Source organism: Hypanus sabinus, chromosome 22 (genome assembly GCF_030144855.1).
Source record: "Hypanus sabinus isolate sHypSab1 chromosome 22, sHypSab1.hap1, whole genome shotgun sequence".
Classification (NCBI taxonomy): Eukaryota; Metazoa; Chordata; class Chondrichthyes; order Myliobatiformes; family Dasyatidae; genus Hypanus; species Hypanus sabinus.
The window spans coordinates 19,176,284-19,184,024 of record NC_082727.1 but is presented as its reverse complement, the minus strand read 5'-3'; positions in this window follow the sequence as shown (position 1 = coordinate 19,184,024).

The following is a 7,741-nucleotide window of genomic DNA, read 5'->3' as shown; positions in this document are numbered from 1 at the left end:
GTAAACATTCTCTGATAGTAAATCGAACCACTGAAGCCATCGGTGCACGATCACGTGCTCCATTATGTCCACAAGACAGTTCAGATACCGGTCTTACACCTTCCTATCTTTGTAATATGTCCTAGACTTAAAACCACTAAAGATCTCTGCAACGTTGACAGCTGCTTCCCTCTCTCTCACACACATTCACTTGCTTCCACTCTCTCTCTTTCTCACTCTATCACACCCTCTCTCTCCCTTGCCCCCTCAATCTTTCTTTCACACTCTCACTCATTTTCCTTTTGCACTCTTTCACATTCTCCCTCTCACAATCTCTTGCTCTCTCTCACAGTTTTTCTCTCTCTCTAATGCACTTTCTCTTTCACTCTCTCTCACTCTTCCTCACATTCATTCTCTCTGTCTCACTCGTTCCCTTATTCTCTTTCACACTCACTCTGTTGTTGCTGTCTTTCAGTCTCTCCCCCCCCCACATTCACTAGCTTTCACTCTCGACCTCTCTTTCACTCCATCACACTCTCCTCACTCTCCCTCCCTTGCCCTGACTCTCTCAATCTTTCTCACTCTTTTTCGCACTCTCTCACTCCTTTTCACTCTGTCTTTCACAGTCTCTCCCTCTCCCACCCCTCTTTCTTTCTCTCCCTCCTTGTCTGTCTCTCTCCCTCTCTGTTGCCCTTGCTCTCCGCAACTCTCTCTTTTTCTCTCCCTCTCTTGCTCTCTCCTTTAAGATGGTCCTTAAAAGCTGCTCGGAAATTAAAGTTTGGTTCCCATGGACACTGTGTCACTGTTATTTGTTCCTGAGAGATGCTTTGGGACACGTTGTATTAGTCAGAGTGACCGTGTCTCCTGTAATTACAGTGCCAAGTATTATTCAAGAAATTGGGCCGTGCAGTCAATATACTCTCCTAAGAATCATAATAGGTGTACCTACTTGTGAAAAATACAGTGGTTATACCATAAGGCAGGCAAAAACAAAGGTGATAAAATAGAGACGTTTGATCATCCTTTGTCATTAACATAATTAATGATTATGTTAATTTATGTTTACGTTAACTTGTGTTTGTCATCATCTTGTAACACACTCCGTTGCTGCTGCTACAAAGAGATGGCCTTCATGGAATCATAAGCTGGGTAGACAGCCTATGACAATAATAAACTTGAACTCACAAGGCAGATGAACCCAGGGCACGGATAGAATATGACCACATGATAGTCAGGAGTGACAGCTCAAAATCGGAGGATTTTCTTAGGATGAGGGGAAAGAAAGGACGGATGGCAATAGTTATTGCTCCGATAAAGGGTGACATGTTAGAAGATCAATAAGGAAAGTCCGCATGGGTTGAGCTGAGAAGCAAGCACTGGGCGCTCACATTTCTGAACAGATACGGTCAGTCCCGGAGTGGTAGGAGGGGATTGAACAGCAAAATGTCAACAAATTTCTGTCAACTGTGAATCAACGTGAGGACAAAGTCACTGGAGTAAGCAGACTCTTCAGCCCATCTAGTCTGTACCAAGCTGCTATCCCGCCTCGTCTCATCGACCCACATCTTCCTATCCCTCCATACCCCTCCCATCCACCTGCTTGTCCAAACTTCTCGTAAACGTTGCAAACGAATAAAAAGTGAACGTAAATGAGAATTACGCAGAATTTCGGCAACTTTAACAGTGACAAGGGGACACAGAGCATACCTTCATGGGCACAGCTCTCCCAACTACGGAGGACACCCTCCAGAGGTGGTGCCTCGAGATCACTCACTCACCATCCAGGACGTGCCCTCTTCTCATTACTACAATCGGGAAGGCTGAACACGCATACTCAACCCTTTTAGGAACACTTTGCCCTCGATCATCAGATTTCCAAAAGGTCCGTGACTCTATGAGCTCTGCTTTCCCATTTCTTTATTTGTTTTTGGAGTTTATAGTAGCTTTATGACTCTGCCACAGAACTACAGATCTCATGGTCACATAGGACAGTGACCATAAACCTGTGCGTGAGTCTGGGTTCTGGTAACGAGAGGAGGGAGAGGACGTTTTCTCAGGATGGTGCTGGGGTGGGAATTTATGAGTAAGGATCAGCTAGGCTGGGTTTCCTTTGGAACGGAGGAGTTTTCATTGGCGTGTGTAAAATTGTGAAAGCGCACAGAGGTCAATAGTCAGAGGCATTAGTTCACCGAGAGAGTGGTGGGAACTTGAAACTCACTGTCTAAGTGGTTGCTGGAGGCACCAAGCCTCACCATGTTTTCGAACTGCTTGGAAGGATGCCCATCGTTCAGGACCACCGTCAGCCAGGACAAGCCCTCGTCTCTTTAAGGAAGAGGTGCTCGAGCCTGAAGACAAACCCTCGACAGTTTAGGAACAGCTTCTTCTCCACCACCACCACAGGTTCCTCAACCAACCCATGAACGCTACCTCATTACTTCTGTTCTCTTTCTTGTACTAACCACATAATTTAATAGATATCTTGTAATTTTTTTTGTATGTATTGCAACGTACTGCTACTGCAAAACAACAACGTTCATGACATATACCGGTGATAATAAACCTGATTCTGATCCTCAGGGGCACGTTTCGAGCTGTGAACCATGGATCAAATACTAGGGAATGGAATCAGTCCAGACAGATCTTAGTCAGCTGCTGTGGCTACTCAGAACAATCTGCATCTACCCTCCCTTGTGGAACATATGGGGAACACACTGCTCAGTTTCACTTTCAGAGGCCACGGTGACCACGCCATCCCGTGACAGTGATACCACACTCAAAGGAAACACTGTAAATCCACCCTCGCTTAAAACGTACAAGCAACACGCCCCGTCAGGTGAAGGTTATTGCCCCGTGCACGGGTAAGGTGAGGTGCAGGTGCAGAGGAACACTTGCCTGCAGGAGCATCACATGTAGGTACAGACTCAGAAAGCAAAAAAAGGACCGTGCAAAACCAGGATTTTAGTAAAAAGGCAACTCTACAGCAATGCAAGAGGTAGTCCATGGTGTTCCATTGCTGAGGTAGGGTTAGGGTTGACCATGCACTCCCCAACACTGTATTCCATTTGCCACTTCTTTGCCCATTCTCCTGATCTGTTAATGTCCTGCAAACACCCTGCTTCCCCAACACTACATACCCCTCCACCTATCTTCATTTTGCCCTCAAACTTGGCCACAAGCCATCAATTCCCTTATCCAAATCATGGACATAAGACATAAAAAGAAGCAGTTCCAATGTCAACACATGTGGAGCACCATAGTCGCTGGCAGCCAACCAGAAAAGGCTCCCTTTATTCCCACTCTTTGCTTCCTGCCTATCAAGCAATACTCTATCCATGCCACAACACACACAGCAGGCTGGTAGAACCTGACGAAGGGTCTCAGCCCGAAACATCAACAGCGCTTCTCCCTATAGATGCTGCCTGGCCTGTTGTGTTCTACCAGCATTTTGTGTGTATTGTTGTTTGAATTTCCAGCATCTGCAGATTTCCTCGTGTTTCCTCTATCCATGCCAGTATCTTTCCTGAAATACCATGGGCTGTTAACTTGTTAAACAACCTCATGTGTGGCACCTTGTCAAAGGCCTTCTGAAAATCCAAGCACACAACATCTACTGCCTCTCCTTTGTCTACCTGCTTGTTATTTCCTCAAAGAATTCCAACAGATTGTCAGGCCTATTTTATCATGTGCCTCCAAGTACCCTGAATCCTCTTCTTTATTAATTGACTCCAACATCTTCCCAACCACAGAAGTCAGGCCAACTGGCCTATAATTTCCTTTCTTCTGTCTCTGTCCCTTCTTAAAGAGTGGAGTGACTTCTGCAATTTTCCAGTCCTCTGGAATTACGTATTCCAGAATCTAGTGATTCTTGAAAGATCATTATTAACGCCTCCATAATCTCTTCAGCCACCTCTTTCAGAACCCTGGGGTGTAGACCATCTGGTCCAGGTGACCTATCTACCTTCAGACCTTCCAGCTTCCCAAGCACCTTCTCCCTAGCGATAGCAACTGCACTCACTTCTGCCCCCTGACACTCTCAAATTTCTGGCATACTGCTAGTGTCTCCCACAGTGAAGACAGACACAAAATCCTCCATAAGTTCATCCACCATGTCACCATATACTATCCTGAGATTCATTTTTGCAAACGTTAGCAGTAGAACAAAGAAATCAACAGAATCAATTAAAAACTACACATAAGCAAAGACTGACAAGTGCGAAATGTGTAAAGGAAGACAAACTGTAACACACAATACATATTGGGAATGTGAATTGTAGAGTCATTGAAAGAGAGTCCACTGTTCAATAGTCTGGTGACAGTGGGGTAGAATCTGTCCTTTAGCCTGGTGGGATGAGCTTTCAGGCTTTTGTATCTTCTGCCTGATGGGAGGACAGAGGAGAGAGAATGACTGAGGTACACATCATTCACTTCATTGTGAAGAATGGAGAAACTGAATATTGCAGAATCTGAAAAGCAGAGTCAGGATTTAGCCAAATTTCCATGACCCATGGAGAGTGGGCACAGTAAACAGTCAAAGGCAGGTGGCATGTTGACTGTGCATATGCAATGTGAGGCCCTCCGTTGGCTAAGGTTGACCGTGGATACTGTGTCCCAGTTGTCTTCATGATATGCAAACTAGAGCAGTACATTATGGAGAGCAAATTGTCCCCCCCCCCCCCATGCAGCAGTCTCCCCTTCGCCACACAGATGATGAATCCAAAGCAAAGGCAGAGACTGATATCGTTTGGTACCAAAGGCACCACAGGAGCTGCCTGCCAGTGTTGAACACAACATAGGACCGCTCAGAGACTCCAGCTCTGGAATTTTCCTTGAGCTTTATTCCCGAAGCCTTCCCCATGAGTGTGTATTCCTGCAAGTTAGCGGAGGTTTGAGATCTTCTCAAGATGAGCTGCCAACCACGGCTGATGAGCCATCTGCACGTGGCACCAGTAACTCATCCTTGCCCCTTCACATGTCAGTAGAAACAGTTCTGCCAGGCTTAGTAGCTAAGTCACAAAAGAAGGCCAAGAGTTGGACTTGGTTGTGGCAAGACTCTCTCTTACTCATAATCCAACATCTTTGCAAAAATAAGAAGTTCCTTAAGGTTGTCATTGCCAGGGGAGGAATTGGGGATAGGTGGAGATAAACTCCCACTATTATTAAAGCTCCCAATGGCATGCATCTCAAATAGCCTTGAAGCTTTGATCTCCTTACTGACTTCTGAGTAGACCAGTGGGAGTTCCCTGGATTCTTGCATTGTGAGGTCTTTGCAGAGAGAGGAGAAGAAAGATGGGTCCATTTTCTCCAGAGTTTCTCAGAGGTGATCTGATTTAGATGTGCAACGTTCTGAGGAGATAAACGGGGAGGACGGACACAGGTGGAAGTTCAGAGAAATAGGAGGGGAAGTTGATCATCTGGGATTGAGATGAGGATAAATTCCTTCAGCAAGGAAGGAATTTGAATATTTTCACCTAGGATGATGAATATTGGAATTCTCCCCCACATCCCACCCCTACTACCCCCCACCACTATCTAGTTGATTGACAAGATGAACTGGATAGATTTTTTGGGCTGGGGGAATGAGTGTGTATGTGTAGAATGATTGGTGGGGGACCGGGGTGTGAAGGTGAGATGAAAGATCATCTGACATTGTAGAATGGTGGAGAAGGGTTGAGAGGGTCACATGATCTACAAGTGCTTCCTTTTCTAGGAATACATTCCCTGATATAGAACAGGGAAGAGTACAGCATCTATGAAACAAACACATACCCGGAATGGACAGTCAAAATAATATCACAAAGAGCAGTGTATATCTGTTTGATTACAGAGGCAGGTAATATGCAAACAGGCTTTGTTTAAGACTAACTGAGTTCTGAATTAAGTAATTGCTAATCCTATTCCATAACTCCTGAAGATGTTTGCATTTCTATTACTAATAGAAATTACTCGCCTCACTACGGGAAGGATGTGGAAACCATAGAAAGGGTGCAGAGGAGATTTACAAGGATATTGCCTAGACTGGGGAGCATGCCTTATGAAAACAGGCTGAGTGAACTTGGCCTTTTCTCCTTGGGGCGACGGAGAACGAGAGGTGACCTGATAGCGGTATATAAGACTAGGATAGGCATTGATTGTGTGGATAGTCAGAGGCTTCTTCCCCGGGCTGAAATGGTTGCCACAAGAGGACACAGGTTTAAGGTGCTGGGGAGCAGGTACAGAGGAGATGTCAAGGGTAAGTTTTTTACTCAGAGAGTGGTGAGTGCATGGAACGGGCTGCTGGCGATGGTGGTGGGGGTGGATACGATAGGGTCTTTTAAGAGACTTTTGGATAGGTACATGGAGCTTAGAAAAATCGAGGGCTATGGGTAACCCTAGTAATTTCTAAGATAGATACATGTTTGGCACAACTTTGTGGGCTGAAGGGCCTGTATTGTGCTGTAGGTTTTCTATGTTTCTATGTTCCCTGATAACCTTGGTAATCAACCCAGCCCTAAGATGTGACCTCTGAACCAAACAGGTTATATACCTCAGCATAAACCCCAGTCATATATGCAGTCAGTATTCCTCCAACTTGGCATTGGAAGTCGCGACTATTCCCCAACATTTCAGAGATCCCCTTTGATAGAGAGCAGTGTCCAGGATTCTGATGTGAACTCATGGATGGTCCCTGAGCTCTGGCTGCTTTAGAGCATTTTCCTTTGTGCTTTGAGAGTATTGTTCGGATCAAAGAGGAATCAGCACTATGGATAGTGGACACTAAATACCGCACCAAGTCCCTGCCCCTTTTCCAGCTGCCTTTACACTCCTGTCTTAATAATGGAGCAGCTTCTCTGTAACATCACAGCCCAGTTCATTCCAAGCTGCAAGCTTCCAAAAATCTATTAAATGAATTTCGGAGGCAGAGCCTTCTCTACTGTGCCCTCTCTCGGGAGCGTATTCTAAAGGGAGAACGGGACTGCAAAGGGGGGGATGTATCCAAGGGGACATAGTCCACTGCAAACATCACAGCCTCACGGGTAAGAACGTGCAAACACAAGCAGCCTCATGCGTGCTTACACACACACAACATACACTCCCATTCGCACAAGTATAAATATACACAAACACACGCAAGTATTTCACGCTCAGGTGCCGTAACAACCTTTCCATCAGTGCCATCAGAACAAAAGAGCTGGTGACTGGCTTCAGGAAGGGAGCTGTGCACACACTCCCATCTTCATCAGGGGTGCTGGGGTGGAGAGCTTCAAGTTCCTAGAAGTGAGCATTATCAGCAGCCTCTCCTGCACCAACCACATCACTGCTAAGGAAGTTCACCAACGCCCCTACTTAGGAGGTTAAAAAAAATTGGTGTGTACAATTTTATTATCAATAGGTCAGCCGTCACCTATTTTCATCAATTCACCGTGAAAAGCAACCGATCTGAATGCATCATGGCTTGATATGGCAACTGCTCTGCCCGTGACTCCAAGAAATGGCAGAGAGTCATGGACGTTGGCCAGAATGTCACAGAGAGCAGCAGCAGCAGGCTGGGAAGCATCGATGGGAACCAGTAAGCATTTTGGGCTCAAGACCCTTCATCACTCCCGGTGAAGGGTCTCGGCCTGAAACATCGACTGTTCACTCTTTTCCATAGACGCCACCTGGCCTGCTGAGATCCTCCAGCATTTTGTGTGTGGTGCTTTGGATTTCCAGCATCCGCAGATTTTCTTGTGTCACAGAAACGAGCCTCCCCTCCATGGACTCGGTGTACACTTCTCACTGCCTC